The sequence below is a fragment of the Kogia breviceps genome, chromosome 1, assembly GCF_026419965.1.
Source record: "Kogia breviceps isolate mKogBre1 chromosome 1, mKogBre1 haplotype 1, whole genome shotgun sequence".
NCBI classification, from domain to species: domain Eukaryota; kingdom Metazoa; phylum Chordata; class Mammalia; order Artiodactyla; family Physeteridae; genus Kogia; species Kogia breviceps.
In genome coordinates this window covers 43,738,181-43,758,749 of record NC_081310.1, presented here as the reverse complement: position 1 = coordinate 43,758,749, position 20,569 = coordinate 43,738,181, and the positions used below count along the sequence as shown (strand labels likewise).

At 38.1% G+C, this 20,569-nt stretch overlaps 1 protein-coding gene and 1 pseudogene across 11 annotated transcripts in view; one reads left to right on the top strand and one right to left on the bottom strand.

The window, feature by feature from the left end:
* ABL2 (ABL proto-oncogene 2, non-receptor tyrosine kinase) overlaps positions 1-20,569 on the bottom strand; it is a 136,743-nt gene that overhangs the window by 97,927 nt on the left and 18,247 nt on the right. The window lies entirely within an intron of this gene.
* LOC131752384 (mitochondrial import inner membrane translocase subunit TIM14 pseudogene) lies at positions 10,503-10,852 on the top strand (annotated as a pseudogene).

The window sequence follows — 20,569 nt, the reverse complement described above, 5'->3', positions numbered from 1 at the left end:
TTTTGGGGGGCACAGTCATCCTTCCCACCCAACAAAACCAAAGGTTTACCAAGCTATAGCAAACACAAAAGATGCAGTTAATAATTCACAAGGCTTCAAGAGCATTAATTATTGATTCTTTAGCTAATTCAGATACAACAGCTTGTTCTCTAATGCCATCTTTACCAATTTTATCACTCGATATAAGAAGCTGGAGGCAAAAGAAGACTCAAGCTCCTCCTATCCCCCCAAAAAGAAATGGTTACATGATTCTTTTTTTTTTTTTGGCTGCACTGGCTCTTTGTTGCTGCATGTGGGCTTTCTCTAGTTGCAGTGAGCTACTCTTTGTTGCGGTGCGCGGGCTTCTCATTGCAGTGGCCTCTCTTGTTGTGGAGCAAGGGCTCTAGGCGCTCAGGCTTCAGTAGTTGTGGCACGTGAGCTCAGCAGTTGTGGCACATTGGCTTAGTTGCTCTGCGGCATGTGGGATCTTCCCAGACCAGGGATTGAAGATTGAACCCGTGTCCCCTGCATTGGCAGGCAGATTCTTCTTTTCTTTTTTTTTTTTTTTTTTTTTTTGCGTTACGCGGGCCTCTCACTGTTGTGGCCTCTCCTGTTGCGGGGCACAGGCTCCGGAAGTGCAGGCTCAGCGGCCATGGCTCACGGGCCCAGCCGCTCCGCGGCATGTGGGATCCTCCCGGACCGGGGCACGAACCCGTGTCCCCTGCATCGGCAGGCGGACTCTCAACCACTGCGCCACCAGGGAAGCCCGGCAGGCAGATTCTTAACCACTGCGCCACCAGGGAAGTCCACGTGATTCTTGATGAGTATAAGTTTCTTTAAAATGGTGAAAATTTTTTGCTATTCAATAATGAAGAATATGATGTAGACAGAATTTTGGTATTTAGCACTGAATCTGGCTTAGATGATATGATGAAATATAAGGACTAGGCATGTGATGGAACACTTAAATGCAGTCCAGATATGTACTACCAGTTATATACGTTACATATATTGATAAGAAATAGCAGCATCCCTTTTCCATTTTACTTCTAGGCAGAGCTGAAGACACTTAATAGCAAATTTTTTTTATACTGTAAAGAACTGACATGAAGCATTAGATCCTGAATCCTCAATGTTGGACTTTGAAAAAGAAGTATCGCTTTATTCCCAATACAGCCAAATACAACTATAACCATGAATCTCCAAACACTTTAAATATATTCAAGGTTTTTTTTTGTATTTTCATTTTTCATAATAGGATCTTTTTAAGTTTTTGTTTTCAATTTTTCATGTTTCATTAGGTCCTTTTTAATGTCTCTCTTTTACTTTTGTTATTTTATCTTTTAAGGCAAAATTGTCTTATGGTCAAGTAGTTGTGCAGTGAAACTGCTTCCAGCATAATTCTTTGCAGCAAAGATTCTTAGGGCGAAAACACTGTACACAGTATTTACAACTATTTACATAGCATCTACATTGTATTAGGCATTATAAGTAATCACAAGATGATTTAAAGTATACAGAGGACATGCGTACGTTATATGCAAATATTACACCATTTTAAATGAGACTTGAACATCCTCAGATTTCGGCATCCACAGAGGGCCCTAGAATCAATATCCTGCAGATACTGAGGGACAACTGTAAATGAAAAATTTTAACATCTGACTCTAAAATCCATGCTATCAACTTTAATTATTCACACATACCAAAGAAGTCCTTTAAATAATAAATGTTCAAAGTGTATTTAAACTGGAAATATTGCCTCTGGAGAAGAGAACCGGATGGCTAAAGGGAGAGAGATACGGGACAATTAAATGTATACCTCTTAAATCTTGAACTATTTAATGTGTTAACACTATATTAGTGTGTTAACTTTTCATTTATTATATTAATGTGTTAACTTCAATCTTGAATTAATGTGTTAACTTTCTATTAATTTTAATAACATTTTAAAATTTGATAGTAATATTGATGCTGGAATTACATAAACTTCCCAGTTCAATTCTGCATTCTCAAGATGTGGAACGCTACTGGTAAAAATATGACATTATTCATGTCCTGGGATAGTTTAATAAGGTTTTTCAGGAATTTCTCAGAGCACAAGAACTTTTACGTTCCCTTCTTAAATGTTCCCTTACTGTTGAATCATATTAACCAGTTCTCTTACTCTTGTAAGAGTCACTAGCAAGTTGTTAGCTACATTCACTAGTTCATTCAGGTAGGGTAAAACAGCCAAGTGTGGTAATACCTTTTACTAACTAATTATGAGGTTGTTTGCCAAGGACATTGTTATCAGAAATTTTGTCACCAAAGACAGCAATTACAAAGAATATTCTAAGATATGCTCCAGTATAGCCAGAATTTGAAGTCCTAGCCCTGGTAATGGGGTTGTGAGAAGGTTGGGAAGGGAAAAGTGGAAGTAGCTGTTCAGTCATTTCCTGTTATCTACTCTAACCACAGCTAATCCCCAAGTTAAACAGGAAGTTACTCCCAGTTCTCTTGAAAACATTGCTCCTCTCAACTGACATGAAGGCCATGTGAAGAAGGTCATCTTCAGAAGAGAAAACCCAGCATGACAATAGTAATGAAATCCTTCACATATCAACACTAGACCTAAGGACCTTCCCAGGACTTTATACTTGTATTATATCACGAAGGATCAGAATTATAAAACCATACTTGAAAGAATAAATACTGATTTCTGCCAGCTATAACATAAGAGACCACTGCACTTAATTTTCAAATTCATATAATGCTGAATACTTTTCCAACTCTTGTATATTAAAATATTAGGTGTTATGTGATATGACAATCTTCCTGTATGAAATCATTTTAACTATATACACATATTCCCACATCACTTAAGTAATCTCTACTTAATAAAATTTTTTTTAAAACATCGTCCTGTCTGAGGGAAGGGCAGTCGCCCTCGGACAACCTACATGCAGAGGCAGGACCAAGTCCTAAGCTGAACCCCAGGAGCTGTGCGAACAGAGAGGAGAGGGGGAGGTCTCTCCCACCAGCCTCAGAAGCGGCAGATTAAAGCTCCACAATCAACTTTAAGTGCCCTGCATCTGTTGAAAACCTGAACAGACAACGAATCATCCCAAGTTGAGGAGGTGGACTTTGGGAGCAAGATATACTATTATTTTCCCCTTTTTTTTCTTTTTGTGAGTGTGTATGTGTGTGCTGCTGTGTGAGATTTTGTCTGTATAGCTTTGCTTTCACCATTTGTCCTAGGGTTAGACCGACCCATTTTTCTGTTTTGTTTTTTTTTTTTAAGGAAATTTTTCTTCTTAATAATTATTTTTTATTTTAATAACTATACTTTATACTACTCTGTCTTCTCCCTTTCTTTCTTCCTTTCTTCCTTCCTTTCTTCCCTCCTTCCCTCCTTTCTTCCTTCCTTCCCCCCTTCTTTCCTCCCTTCCTCTCTTCCTTCCTCCCTTTCTTCCTCTGCACCTTCCTTCCTTCCTTTCTTGCTTCCTTCCTTCATTTCTTCCTTCCTTTCTGCCTTCCTTCCCTCCCTCCCTCCTTCCTTCCTTTTCTTTCCTCTCTATTTATTCTGCCTTTTATTTTGAGCCGTGTGGATTAAAGGTTCTTGGCGCCCCAGCCAGGCACGAGGGCGGTGTCCCTGAGGTGGGAGAACCAACCTCAAGACACTAGTCCACAAGAGACCTCCCAGCTCCACGTAATATCAGACGGCAAAAATCTCCCAGAGATCTCCATCTCAACACCAAGACCCAGCTTCACTCAAGGACCAGCAAAGAACAGTGCTGGACACCCTATGCCCAACAAATAGCAAGACAGGACTACAGCCCCATCCATTAGCAGAGAGGCTGCCTAAAATCATAATAAGGTTACCAACATCCCCAAACACACCACCAGACGAGGACCTGCCCACCAGAAAGACAAGATCCAGCCTCATCCACCAGAACAGAGGCACTAGTCCCCCCAACCAGGGAATCTACTGAACCCACTGAACCAACCTTAGCCACTGGGGACAGCCACCAAAAACAACAGGAACTACGAACCTGCAGCGTGCAAAAAGGAGACCCCAAACACAGTAAGATAAGCGAAATGAGAAGACAGAAAAACACACAGCAGATGAAGGAGCAAGATAAAAACATACCAGACCTAACAGATGAAGAGGTAATAGCCAATCTACCTGAAAGAGAATTTAGAATAATGATGGTGAAGATGATGCAAAATCTTGGAAATAGAATAGACAATTTGCAAGAAACAGTTAACAGGGACCTAGAAGAAATAAAGAGGAAGCAAGCAACGATGAGCAACACAATAAATGAAATGAAAAATACTCTAGATGGGATCAATAGCAGAATAACTGAGGCAGAAGGACGGATAAGTGACCTGGAAGATAAAATAGTGGAAATAACTACTGCAGAGCAGAAGAAAGAAAAAAGAATGAAAAGAACTGAGGACAGTCTCAGAGACCTCTGGGACAACATTAAACGCACCAACATTCGAATTATAGGGGTCCCAGAAGAAGAAGAGAAAAAGAAAGGGACTGAGAAAATATTTGAAGAGATTATAGTTGAAAACTTCCCTAATATAGGAAAGGAAATAGTCAATCAAGTCCAGGAAGCACAGAGAGTTCCATACAGGATAAACCCAAAGAGAAACACGCCAAGACACATAATAATCAAACTGTCAAAAATTAAATACAAAGAAAACATATTAAAAGCAGCAAGGGAAAAACAACAAATAACACACAAGGGAATCCCCATAAGATTAACATCTGATCTTTCAGCAGAAACTCTACAAGCCAGAAGGGAGTGGCAGGACATATTTAAAGTGTGAAGGAAAAAAACCTACAACCAAGATTACTCTACCCAGCAAGGATCTCATTCAGATTTGATGGAGAAATTAAAACCTTTACAGACAAGCAAAAGCTGAGAGAGTTCAGCACCACCAAACCAGCTCTACAACAAATCCTAAAGGAACTTCTCTAGGCAAGAAACACAAGAGAAGGAAAAGACCTACAAGAACAACCCGAAACAATTAAGTAAATGGTAATAGGAACATACATATAAATAACTACCTTAAGTGTAAATGGATTAAATGCTCCCACCAAAAGACACAGACTGGCTGAATGGATACAAAAACAAGACCCATATATATGCTGTCTACAAGAGACCCACTTCAGACCTAGGGACACATACAGGCTGAAAGTAAGGGGATGGAAAAAGATATTCCATGCAAATGAAAATCAGAAGAAAGCTGGAGTAGCAATTCTCATATCAGACAAAATAGACTTTAAAATAAAGACTATTACAAGAGACAAAGAAGGACACTACATAATGATCAAGGGATCGATCCATGAAGAAGATATAACAATTGTAAATATTTATGCACCCAACATAGGAGCACCTCAATACATAAGGCAAATACTAACAGCCTTAAAAGGGGAAATCGACAGTAACACAATTATAATGGGGGACTTTAACACCCCACTTTCACCAATGGACAGATCGCCCAAAATGAAAATAAATAAGGAAACACAAGCTTTAAATGATACATTACACAAGATGGACTTAATTGATATTTATAGGACATTCCATCCAAAAACAACAGAATACACATTTTTCTCAAGTGCTCATGGAACATTCTCCAGGATAGATCATATCTTGGGTCACAAATCTAGCCGTGGCAAATTTAAGAAAATTGAAATCATATCAAGTATCTTTTCCGACCACAACACTATGAGACTAGATATCAATTATAGGAAAAGATCTGTAAAAAATACAAACACATGGAGGCTAAACAATACACTACTTAATAATGAAGTGATCACTGAAGAAATCAAAGAGGAAATCAAAAAATACTTAGAAACAAATGACAATGGAGACACAACGACCCAAAACCTATGGGATACAGCAAAAGCAGTTCTAAGAGGGAAGTTTATAGCAATACAATCATACCTTAAGAAACAGGAAACATCTCGAATAAACAACCTAACTTTGCACTTAAAGCAATTAGAGAAAGAAGAACAAAAAAATCCCAAATTTAGCAGAAGGAAAGAAATCATAAAGATCAGATCAGAAATAAATGAAAAAGAAGTGAAGGAAACAACAGCAAAGATCAATAAAACTAAAAGCTGGTTCTTTGAGAAGATAAATAAAATTGATAAACCATTAGCCAGGCTCATCAAGAATAAAAGGGAGAAGACTCAAATCAATAGAATTAGAAATGAAAAAGGAGATGTAACAACTGATACTGCAGAAATACAAAGGATTATTAGAGATTACTACAAGCAACTGTATGCCAATAAAATGGACAACCTGGAAGAAATGGACAAATTCTTAGAAATGCACAACCTGCCGAGACTGAACCAGGAAGAAATAGAAAATATGAACAGACCAATCACAAGCACTGAAATTGAAACTGTGATTAAAAATCTTCCAGCAAACAAAAGCCCAGGACCAGATGGCTTCACAGGCGAATTCTATCAAACATTTAGAGAAGAGCTAACACCTATCCTTCTCAAACTCTTCCAACAGATAGCAGAGGGAGGAACACTCCCAAACTCATTCTATGAGGCCAACATCACCCTGATACCAAAACCAGACAAAGACGTCACAAAGAAAGAAAACTACAGGCCAATATCACTGATGAACACAGATGCAAAAATCCTCAACAAAATATTAGCAAACAGAATCCAACAGCACATTAAAAGGATCATACACCATGATCAAGTGGGGTTTATCCCAGGAATGCAAGGATTCTTCAATATACACAAATCAATCAACGTGATACACCATATCAACAAACTGAAGGAGAAAAACCATATGATCATCTCAATAGATGCAGAGAAAGCTTTTGACAAAATTCAACACTCATTTATGATAAAAACCTTGCAGAAAGTAGGCATACAGGGAACTTTCCTCAACATAATAAAGGCCATATATGACAAACCCACAGCTAGCATCGTTCTCAATGGTGAAAAACTGAAACCATTTCCACTAAGATCAGGAACAAGACAAGGTTGCCCACTCTCACCACTCTTATTCAACATAGTTTTGGAAGTTCTAGCCACAGCAATCAGAGAAGAAAAAGAAATAAAAGGAATCCAAATAGGAAAAGAAGAAGTAAAGCTGTCACTGTTTGCAGATGACATGATACTATACATAGAGAATACTAAGGATGCTACCAGAAAACTACCAGAGCTAATCAATGAATTTGGTAAAGTAGCAGCATACAAAATTAATGCAAAGAAATCTCTGGCATTCTTATACACAAATGATGAAAAATCTGAGAGTGAAATTTAGAAAACACTCCCATTTACCACTGCAACAAAAAGAAGAAAATATCTAGGAATAAACCTACCTAAGGAGACAAAAGACCTGTATGCAGAAAACTGTAAGACACTGATGAAAGAAATTAAAGATGATATAAATAGGTGGCGAAATATACCATGTTCTCGGATTGGAAGAATCAACATTGTGAAAATGACTCTACTACCCAAAGCAATCTACAGATTCAATGCAATCCCTATCAAATTACCACTGGCATTTTTCACAGAACTAGAACAAAAAATTTCACAATTTGTATGGAAACACAAAAGACCCCGAATAGCCAAAGCAATCTTGAGAACGAGAAATGGAGCTGGAGGAATTAGGCTCCCTGACTTCAGACTCTACTACAAGGCTACAGTAATCAAGACAATATGGTACAATATTGTACAATGGTACAATATGGTACAATATGGCACAAAAACAGAAATATAGATCAATGGAACAGGATAGAGAGCCCAGAGATAAACCCACACACATATGGTCACCTTATCTTTGATAAAGGAGGGAAGGATATACAGTGGAGAAAAGACAGCCTCTTCAATAAGTGGTGCTGGGAAAACTGGACAGGAACATGTACAAGTATGAAATTAGAACAATCCCTAACACCACACACAAAAATAAACTCAAAATGGGTTAAAGACCTAAATGTTAAGGCCAGACACTATCAAACTCTTAGAGGAAAACATAGGCAGAACACTCTATGACATAAATCACAGCAAGATCCTTTTTGACCCATCTCCTAGAGAAATGGAAATAAAAACACAAATAAACAAATGGGACCTAATGAAACTTAAAAGCTTTTGCACAGCAAAGGATACCATAAACAAGACCAAAAGACAACCCTCAGAATGGGAGAAAATATTTGCAAATGAAGCAACTGACAAAGGATTAATCTCCAAAATTTATAAGCAACTCATGCAGCTCAATAACAAAAAAACAAACAAGCCAATCCAAAAATGGGCTGAAGAACTAAATAGACATTTCTCCAAAGAAGATATACAGATTGCTAACAAACACATGAAAGAATGCTCAACCTCATTAATCATTAGAGAAATGCAAATCAAAACTACAATGAGATATCATCTCACACCGGTCAGATTGGCCATCATCAAAAACTCTAGAAACAATAAATGGTGGAGAGGGTGTGGAGAAAAGGGAACCCTCTTGCACTGCTGGTGGGAATGTAAATTGATACAGCCGCTATGGAGAACAGTATGGAGGTTCCTTAAAAAACTACAAATAGAACTACCATACGACCCAGCAATCCCACTACTGGGCATATACCCTGAGAAAACCATAATTCAGAAAGACTCATGTACCAAAATGTTCATTGCAGCTCTATTTACAATAGCCAGGACATGGAAGCAACCTAAGTGTCCATCGACAGATGAATGGATAAAGAAGATGTGGCACATATATACAATGGAATATTACTCAGCCATAAAAAGAAATGAAACTGAGTTTTTTATAATGAGGTGGATGGACCTGGAGTCTGTCATACAGAGTGAAGTAAGTCAGAAGGAGAAAAACAAATACCGTATGCTAACACATATATATGGACTCTAAGGGAAAAAAATGTCATGAAGAGATTAGTGGTAGGACGGGAATAAAACACAGACTTACTCGAGCATGGACTTGAGGATATGGGGAGGGGGAGGGGTGGGCTGTGACGAAGTGGGGGAGTGGCAGGGACATATATACACTATCAAATGTAAATTAGATAGCTGGTGGGAAGCTGCTGCATAGCACAGGGAGATCACCTCTGTGCTTTGTGACCGCCTGGGGGGGTGGGATAGGGAGGGTGGGAGAGAGGGTGATGCAAGAGGGAGGAGATGTGGGAGCATGTGTGTATGTATAACTGACTCAGTTTGTTCTAGAGGGAAAACTAACACACTATTGTAAAACAATTATACTCCAATAAAGATGTTAAAAAAAAAAAAAAAAAAAAACCCAAGAGTTTTCCCAAAACTACCAAGAAACAGTTTATATAGTGTTATATGAAAGATGGAACAATTAATTACTCCCTCAATTGAAGTCAGAGAAAACAATGACAATCAGTTGGAACATATCATATAAAAATTAAGTTTAGACCTATGCAAAAACACTATCAATGGTCTTTGTTTTGTTTACTTTAAAAAAAAGCACATTGCAAACAAACAAAAAAGTATTGAAAGCAAGTGAGTCTAACAGTGACACTGTGACATTTTGCCTTTCCTCTAGTCAAAATACAACAAAACATGAACCAGTCACATTTCATTTATTGATTAATCATTGTACATAGCAGGGAACTTAACCATACTCAGCAGTTACAGAACTAGTTACAAAATATGGTTCATAGGAATACTCTGGCTCTCATTCTATCATAGGTATACATAGCTGGTATCTAGGCCATGCTAGTCAACCTAACCAGATGCATAACTAAAAGGCCTGATTATCCCAACACTCTCTAGCTCTTTCCCCATTTTGCTAGGGCTATAGAGATTAAAAATAACAAAACACACAATATGAGGAAGTCAAACACAGTCCTTCTACCCAACACTGTTATCACCATAATATCCTATAAAATCATCACCCAAGCTCAAATTGAAACAAACTCTCAATAATTCCTATACCACCTTTATTTTCAATGGACAAATATATATACTTACTCTTATCCCAAACTGTCTGAAAAATGGAAACACTTTTCAAAGCATGCTATCATGATGGCACATGATTTCACCCATCTGTTGTACTTATAAATAGCAGAAATCAGATGAATTGATGAGTTAAATCTGACAAAGTCACTTTAAGAATCTATGTTCAAGGCATACAGGAATGAAATCCATGATATGTAGAAAACTCATACAATCATATCATAGAAGAAATGAAAAAAGGGCTTAGAAAAAATAAATAAAGAATAAATTTTTGGCTGACTGAAGTATTTTCTGAAACATTAAGTGTGATAACCTTTTCCTAGTAAGCACAAGAGCCTAAATTGCTTTCTTGAATCTGGGAGATGTTGGTCAAAGGGTACAAAGTTTCAGTTATGCAAGGTGAATAAATTCTGGAGGTCTAATGTACAGCATGGTGACTGGAGTTAAAAATAACGTATTTGGGGTTTTGCACGTGTTGGTGGTGGTGGCCGCGTTGCTTTGTGGTAGAGGCATAGAGTTGGTGGGGTGGGATAAACCACGCTCCCGGTGGAAGCAGAGGAGCCGAGCAGGAACCATGGCCAGTACAGTGGTAGCAGTTGGACTGACCATTGCTGCTGAAGGATTTGCAGGCCATTACGCTTTCCAAGGATGAAGCATATGGAGCCTCAAGTAAAACAAGTTTTTCAAAGTCTACCGAAATCTGCCTTCAGTGGTGGCTATTACAGAGGTGGGTTTGAGCCCAAAATGACAAAACAGGAAGCAGCATTAACACTAGATGTAAGCCTTACTGCCAATAAGGCAAAAATAAGAGATGCTCATCAACTAATTATGCTTTTAAATCACCCAGACAAGGGAGGATCTTCTTATATAGCAGCCAAAATCAATGAAGCTAAAGATTTACTAGAAGGTCAAGCTAAAAAATGAAGTACATGTATGATGAGTTTTAAGTTCTTACTCATTTATGTATATGAGTACCAGCTTTTTATAATAAAATGCCTCAAAGCTAACAAAAATAATAATAATGTATTTGTATACCTGAAATTTGCTGCGACAGTAGGTCTTAAGTGTTCAACATTAAAAAAAAGAAAATAACTTTGTGAGGTGATGGATATGTTAATTCGCTTGACTGTGGTGTTCATTTCACAATGTATACACATCAAAACATCATGCCTGTTGTATCATCAACATATATCAAAACATAACAAACATACAACTTGATGCCTTAATTAAATATGCAAAATTACCATTTGTCAATTATACCTTAATAAAGCTGAAAAAAATGCTGTAAATTCTTCCACAGATGAATATTGTCAAATTAATAACCCAAACCAGTCCTAAATAGTATACTTTTTTTAAATCTAAGCAAGCAGGAAAGTAATAATTTTATTAAGCAAGAGATAATTTTTAAACTATAGTAGCAACTGTATTTTCTTCCTAAGTACTGGAGTCTCCCCTAGTGGACTGGTGAGGAACAGTTTTTTTGGTTATTAAATTGAACTTTTAAGTATTTGAGCATGACAAATTCACTAAAACTCTTACCTGAAAAGCAGATTTTTTCCATGGTCAAAGCAATGTTAACATTTTTTTTTAATTTCATAATTTTGAAGTCAGTAGGGGCCCTGCAAGACAGAACCAAATCTGTTTCTTGAAAAAATACTGTTTCAAATATAATCTCTTCTAAGAATTGTTATATAAACTGAGCATGAATTTAGAAATGTAAAATCAATCTTCTTTAACAGTTTCTTAATAATATAATTCAAAGCAAAGGAAGTTTACTAGGAAAATTACTTGGAAGAAGGAGATTGCCAAGTCCATGGCCAGGCAGGGGTGCCCAAAGCCTCAGGCTTTGTGTCTGGAGGTATTGCAGTGGTTCCATGGGAGTAACCCAGGATATGGCCAAAGTGTTCCTGGGGCATTTCAACATATGACAAATGTAACTCAAAATACCATAAAAAGGAGAGCAGCCAAGATGGATCAGTGAACTAGAAGACAGAGTAGTGGAAATCACTGCCACAAAAAAAAGAATGAAAAGAAATGAGGACAGAGACCTCCGTGACAACATCAGGTGCACTAATATTCACCTTATAGGGGTCCCAGAAGGAGGACAGAGAAAGGGCCTGAGAAAATATGTGAAGAGATAACAGCTGAAAACATCCCTAACCTGGGAAAGGAAACAGTCACTAACAAGTCCAGGAAGCACAGAGAGTCCCATACAGGATTAACCCACAGAGGAACACATCAAGACACACTATAATCAAAATGACAAAAATTAAAAGATAACTGGAGAATATTAACAGAAAATTACTCAAATTACCTCACTGATCTGTGAACAATTGAATTATGAATATTAAGCAGAATACTTTTAAAGAGCTAGTGGTTACAAAAAATGAATTTGAGAAACTACTGACAAAGGCTTGAAAATAATGTTTTTACATACCACATAATTTCTGATAATATGGAGAATAAGGAGAATGACTTAAAAACAAATTTTTAAGACACTATATACATAACACTAAACAATGACTATTTCATATTTTTGCCAAGTAATCGAGCAAAATCTAATGAAGAATACAAGTATACAAAGCCTTTTCAATTATACTTACACATTGAAAATAATGCTACCATGCTTTCTCCATCCACATGGTCTTTATACGTTCTGCTCCCTCTATCTGAAACACTCTTCCCCACTCCTATCTACTAATATATTTAATAACTGCCCATCCTTCAAATCTCAACTAAATCAGCACTCATCTCCCTGACTAGGTAAAATTTCACTATTATTGCTTCTCATAGCACTATGTATCTCACCTTTTACTGACTTATTTAAATAATGGCTGCTCATTTTATTAGGTTACTTAGAGAGTTGTATCATTAGTTCTATTATTAGGTTGCTGTGAAAATTAAGCGATACATGTGTAAACCACCTAGAACAATGCCAGCCACATGTAAATACTATTAGTATTGGCCCCATTTAACCTGTAAGAGGTAAACTTTGCTTCTGTCATCTAAGATTATTCTTTAGAGTTTTAGTTTGTTGTTAAAAACTACTTCATTACTAGCATTAACACAGTACTAGAGTTGTTCTCATCTATTCCTTGTCAAACTGTTTGATATTCCTCTCCTCAAGAGGCAGAGCTTAGGGCTTCCCTGGTGGCGCAGTGGTTGAGAGTCTGCCTGCCGATGCAGGGGACATGGGTTCGTGCCCCGGTCCGGGAAGATTCCACATGCCGCGGAGCGGCTGGGCCCGTGAGCCATGGCCGCTGAGCCTGTGCGTCTGGAGCCTGTGCTCCGCAACGGGAGAGGCCACAACAGTGAGAGGCCCACGTACGGGGGAAAAAAAAAAAAAAAGTAAAAAAGAGGCAGAGCTTAATTCCCTACCCTTGGAGTAGAATTAGGGACTTGCTTCTAACAAACAGAGTAAGATGGATGTAAAGTTGTGTAACTTGGGGACTAGGTCATAAAAGGAATTATGACATTCTGTTCGAAGATTACTTGCTCTGGGGAAAGCCAGTTGCCATACTATGAGGACATTGAGACAGCCATGCAGAGGGGCCCACAGGGCAAGGAAATGAAGCCTCCCACCAGCAGCCACATGCATAAGCCATCTTGGAAACAGATCCTCCAGCCCCAGATGAGCCTTCAGATGATTGCAGCTCCAGCTGGCAGCTTGACTGAAACTTCACAAGACACCCTGAGCCAGAACCACCAAGCTAAGAAACTTCTGGATATCTGACACTGAGAAATCATGTGAGATCATAAATATTGGTATTTTTAAGCTGCTAAACTCTGAAATAACTGGTTACTCAGCAATATATATAAAGTACTGTATATGTTTAAAGAAAAAGAGGATGATGACAGTAAATGAAGAAACAAAATTCACTATCAAAAAAGACCAACAACTCAACAACAACAAAATAAACCTGATTTATTTTTGGGCAAAAGACTTTAATAGACATTTCTCCAAAGAAGATATATAAATGGCCAATAAGCACATGCAAAGATGCTCAACATCACTAATCACTAGGTAAGTGCAAACTGAAACCACAATGATTTACCACCTCATACCCGTTAGGATGGTTACCATAAAAAAAAAACAATAATAATAAATGTTGATGACTATGTGGTAATACTGGAACCCCTGAGTAGTACTGGGGGGAACATAAAGTGATGCAGCCACTATGGAAAACAGTATGGCACTTCCTCAAATATAGATTTACCATATATTCCAACAATTCCACTTCTGGATATATACCCCCAAGAAATTAAAGCAGGGTCTCGAACACATATTTGTACACAGATGTTCATAGCAGTTATTACTCACAGTAGTCAAAAGGTGGAGGCAACCCAAGTGTTCCATCAACAGATGAATAGGTAAACAAAATGTGGAACATGCATACAATGAAATATCATCTGACACATGCTACAACATGGATGAACCTTAAGGACATTATGTTAAATGAAATAAGTTAATCACAAAAGGACAAATACTGTATGATTCCACTTATATGAGGTTCTTAGAGTAGCCAAAGTCATAGAGAAAATGTAGAATGGTGGTTGCCAGGGACTGGAGGAAGGATAAATGAGGAGTTATTGTTTCATAGGTACAGAGTTTCAGTTTTGCAGGATGAAAATAACTCTGAAGATGGATAGTGGCGATGGTCACACAATGCGAATGTAATTAATGCCACTGAACTGTACACTTAAACTGTTAAAATGGTAAATTTTATACTATGTGTATTTTACCACAGTTTTTAAAAAGACAATTTAAAGAGGATCAAATAGAACTTGCAGAAACAGAAAATATAATCACTGAAATTAGAAGTTCGATGAATTAAATAGCTGATTAGATCAGGTAAAGAGCACTCTGAAGAAATACACAAAATGTAGCACAGTGATACAACAACTGAAAATACGGAACAGAGGTTAAGCAACATGAGAATAGAACAAAAGGTCCAACATATGTCTAAACAATGTTGAAAAAGAAAAGAGTAGAGAGGGAATTCCCTGGCGGTCCGATGGTTGGGACTCGGCGCTTTGACTGCCAAGGGCTCAAGGGTTCAATCCCTGGTTGGGGCACTAAAATCCTGCAACCTACGCAGCATGGCCAAAAAAAAAAAAAAAAGCACAAAGAATTACCAACAGGATAAATAATAAGAAATCTATACCTAGTAGTTACTGTGTAGTGAAAATGCTAAATACTAAAGACAAAAAGATTTACAAAACCACCAAAAAGAAACGACAGACTGTCTCCAGGAAGGATAATTATAATGACAGCTAACTTCTCAATAGCAATAATGGAACCCAGGGGATAATAAAATAATATACTGAGAAAAGTGAACACTAAAGCAGATATACTTCAAGGCTGTGGGATTTAGCCTAGTAAATGCACCTGATTGGTTCAGAAGGAACGCACTTTTTTTCTTTTTAATATTCTACAGGTGATGTTGATACATACTCATGGTTAAGCAGAGGAGGCAAAGGAGGAAAAGGTAGAAAGGGAGGGAGGGAACATAAACAAAATAAAATGTTAACAATTGGGAAAACAGGGCAAAGAGTAAAAGAATTCTTAATTTTTTCTTGCAACTATTCTATGATGTTAACTTTCAAAATAAAATTATAGGGCTTCCCTGGTGGCACAGTGGTTCAGAATCCGCCTGCCAATGCAGGGGACAAGGATTTGAGCCCTGGTCCGGGAAGATCCCACATGCCACGGAGCAAATAAGCCCATGCGCCACAACTACTGAGCCTATGCTCTAGAGCCCACGAGCCACAACTACTGAGCCCACGTGCCATAACTATTGAAGCCCGGGCGCCTAGAACCCGTGCTCTGCAACAAGAGAAGCCACCGTAAAGAGAAGCCTACGCACAGCAACGAAGAGTAGCCCCCGCCCGCCGCAACCAGAGAAAGCCCACACACAGCCAACGAAGACCCAACACAGCCAAAAATAAATAAAATAAAAATAAATTTAAAAAATAAAGTTATAAAAAGAACAAAAACACATACATACATCAGAATTATACAATTCTGTTTTAAGATGCCACTATTTCTAAACACTGATTCTAAAAATTCTAATAGGAAATCATGCCTATAAATTAGTCCAAATTGTCCCATTATTACCTGGGAGTATTCATCATGAGAGAATAGACGCTGGATGTATTTAATCAGTTACTGAAACCTGATAACACACAGGTGTCAACTAATTTATGACAACCTCACCATAAAGGTACAGAAAAACATTCATGAAGTTCCTACGCCTCCCCTAGCCCCTTCTTGACTTTGTACTTAATGATATTCTTAGTTCTTAAACTATGAAAAGTTCCCCTGGGTGATTTTGGAGATAAATTTAAAATTCCATTTTCTAAAACTTAATGATTCTTCTCTCCTCACTAACCTTCACACCCAACCTCACATCAAACCAATAAGGAGAAGAGAAACCCAAGCTTCATGTTCTCTCCTTTTTCCCCTTTAAATTTCTCCAATCTCTCTATATCTTGAGAGCAGAAAAAGTATACTAACAATTTTTAAGGCAATTCTGTGCAAGACAGTGGGAGAAGCTTTGTATACATTATCTTGTTTAATAATCAAGCCAGCCATACAGCAGTATTATCCTCATTTTATAATGAAGAAATAAGTTCAAACAATTCACATAGTTAATAAACCACAATTCTAACCCAAATCTGTCTAGATCCAAACCCCATGTACTTTCTACATCATAGCGCTTTGAGTCACATTTGTTGCTTCAAGTTCTCCCTTTAGAATAACATTTTTATAAAGTACAGAACCTTAGCAGATAGCCTGACACCAAGATCCAGCTTCATAAAAATAGAACCTTGAACCAAAGTTTCTCAGTCACAGATTAAGAGCTTTCTTCCCTCTCCTATTGACCCCAAAATTACTTTTAGTTTCATTTATTCTATCTACTACCCTATTTAGACATTATTCAAACCAAAAAATTGACATCTACCTATTGGATACTTCCATGTAGAGGCCTTTTTCCATGAGCATGGTAGATTCCAGTTATAATTTTATCTGATCCACTGTTGTGCTGGGGGGCTTCCCCAAGATCACTCCCAGGTTCAATGATTCACTATGATGACTGAGCACACAGTTGTACTTATAGTAATGATTTATTGAAGCTAAAAGATACAAAGCATAATCAGCAAAAGGAAAAGTCAGATGGGGTAAAGTCTGCAGGAAATCAGGTACAAGCTTCCAAGAGACTTCTCCCAGGGGAGTCACAAAAGACACACTTAACTCCTCTAGCAATGAGTTTTAGCAACATGTGTAAAATGCTGTCTACAGAGTAAGCTCCTTAGAGGTCCAGTACCCAAGGTTTTTCTTAGGGGCTCGTCACGTAGGCACCCTCTACCTACCATGTAGCAAAATTCTGACTCCCAAAAGGAAAGTAGGTGTTGAGCATAAACCACATTGTTTGTACTAACAGTTTAGACACAGTGAGCCACTCTTCACAGTTCTGGGAATGGTGGAAACCCTCCCAAAATCAAAGTTCCTAGATACCAGCCAAGGGCCAACCTTGTAGGCAGGGGGTTCTAAGGATTATGGGTCTCAAGCCTGCTTATGTTCAGTCTTTTCTGCACCGCTGAGAAGTTCTCTTTGGAAACAACGTACTGCTGCTGTTTTGTTTTTGGTGATCCCTGTTTTCTATCCAAAATGTGTCTCCAGGGACTTCACTGGTGGCGCAGTGGTTAAGAATCTGCCTGCCAATGCAGGGGACACGGGTTCAAGCCCTCGTCCAGGAAGATCCCACATGCCGTGAAGCAACTAAGCCCATGCACCACAACTACTGAGCCTGCGCTCTAGAGCCTGAGAGCCACAACTACTGAGCCCGCATGCTACAACTACTGAAGCCTGTGCACCTACAGCCCGTGCTCCTCAACAAGAGAAGCCACTGCAGCGAGAAGCCTGCGCACCACAACAAAGAGTAGGCCCTGCCCACCACAACTAGAGAAAGCTTGCGCACAGCAACAAAGACCCAACGTGGCCAAAAATAAATAAATAAATATATTAGGAAAAAAAAAAAAACTAGACAGTAAACCCACGCTTCCTTCTTCTTGAAAGAAGTTAAACAACTCATGACATTTCAAAAGGAATAGAACACAACCCTGCTGTCCTCCTCCACATTTTTGAGTTAATGCCTCAGACTAAGTATGCTCTATTCAAAGGGTCATATTAAAAAATTAACATCATAGAAATATTTTACTTTAGCTTAAAAAAAGGAAAGGTTTTTAAATATACATACACACGGTTGTACTTTCTTAGTTTTGGGGTTGTATCAGCAAATTAAGCAATGCTGGACTGAATTACTCACTGATCTGTACCGTGAAATAATTGCTGAAATGTCTTCTGCTTTTTTCCCTACAATCTCTCCCATTAATGTATCCTGTCCTTAAATTAACTTAATAATAAGCTCAGAAGAATGAAGAATACAGAAGCCTTCAATGAAGAACTTATCTAACTAAGGAAACAGGAATTACAAAAGTGTAAGACTAAAGTATGGGTGTTAAATAATATGAGGAAGAATAAATGCAAAAGAAGTTCTAAGAGGACCAAAAAAAAACAAACAAAAAAAACCCTTTCTCCTTTAAGATTTACAAAGTTTCAAAATATATGAAGTGAAAAAAAGATAGTTAACAAAAATTGCATGTATGTTTTATATACTTTTTGATTAACAACACAAACTATGAAAAGAGGGTTTAAAAGGTTACACACGAGAACTTTAATGATTGTTGTCCCCAAACAGGAAGATGGGTTTGGGGGTTGTTTTACTTTTTGCTTATGTTTTTTTTTAATAATGAAATATACCACTTTTGTAATAAGAAAAAATTCTTTTCCTTTACCCTTAAAGAAATGAAAGAAACGAGTAGTAAATATATGGCTTTTTCTCCCTTTTTCTAGTTTAAAGATGAAGCAAGATCTTTGTAATAAACATTTTATACTTGTACAAATAATACAAAAAACAAACATTTCACACTTGGCCGGCCATACTTCTGTTAGCTTTGTAAGCTCTCCCCTCAAAACTCAGTGATCAAAAATAAAAAAAACAAAATACTCCAGGAAAGATCTTCAAGTTAGGAGCCAGTTAACATGCACCATCACCCTCCCTATTAGTACAGACTGTCCTCTCACTGAGGTCCTCCTTAGACTTTAGATCATTCTTCACTTCCATTATTTTCCCCAAAATTATCCTCCTCAAAGTAAACTGCTTTTTCTCTTTCTATATTCATTGCAAGTAACAAAAAAAACTACATTTATATTATTGTTAGAAAGCTAGGACTTCTCTGGTGGTCCAGTGGTAAAGAATCTGCCTTCCAATGCAGAGGACACGGGTTCGATCCCTAGTTGGGGAACTAAGATCCCACATGCCACACCACAACTACTGAGCTCCCGTGCCTCAACGAGAGAGCCCACGTGCTGCAAAACTACAGAGCCCACACGCCCTGGAGCCCACGCACCACAACTAAAGAGAAAATCCGCAGGTCACAACCAGAGAGAAACCTGCACGCAATGAAAGATCCCACACACCTCAATGAAGATCCTGCATGCTGCAACTAAGACCCGATGCAGCCAAAAAAATATAAGAAAATAAATAAATAAATAAAATATTAAAACAGTCTTAAAAAAAAAGAAAGCTATAACACAGAAGCTCATGCATTAAGAGAGGTAGCTTGGTATACTGGAAAGCACAGTGGGCTAAGTAAGTCTTACATTACAGTCCAGTTTTGGCTGTGCCACTTATTATACATTATTTAATTTAGTGTAAATAGGAGATAAGAGGATTCTTTTGCGGTAGGTTGTCTTAACATATCTCTTTACACAGCACCTGCTAACTGTAAAAAAAAAAAAATTGTTTTTCAAATATAGACATATGTAGAGTTGAAAGTGGAAGTTCCTTTCATACCTCTACTCCCACAACCACCAAGGAGCCTGAGAAGATACTAATAGGATGCTCTTCTAATAGTCCAGCTGATAACATCTGTTTCATTCACAGCTCTCTGGGCCTAAAGGAACCTCCTCTGAGCTCAACATAGTTACTAGATAGAAATTTGGGTCCTCTCTCTAAGGGAGGGGGTTAGTGTGTTACATATACAACACAAAGAACGACCCAATATTTAGCAACCAGCAGAGCAAACTTAAGGTAGTCATTACTGCTCTCCATCAAATATTTCTAGCTGCCCTCCCAGGCACATAGCAAAACTGTACCCTCCCCATCCCCTTGACATGATGTGATGCCAAACATCTCTTCTGGTTTTTAAAGTTTCCACTAGTACTTGATTCACCATTCTCTCTTTCCCTCTGCAACGCAACCGCCAGCATTCTAGAATGACGGTGTAAGACTTAACAGCCTGGGTCTCTGGATGAGAAAAGATAGGCAGAATCCCTCTCCCACCTCTGCCAAGACCCCCTCCTCCAACACACACTGATCTACACTGAACAGGTAGTATGACAAACTTTTGATGTGTTAATGCACTAAGACTGCGGTGGGGAGCTGTTGTTACCAACCTATAACCTAATCTAACTAGACAAACCAACTGATTCGAAAGTTAATATTAAAAAATAAGCAAGCAGGCATAGCCAGGAATACTCTGAAAATAAAGAGAAATGAACTAGTCCTACTGGAC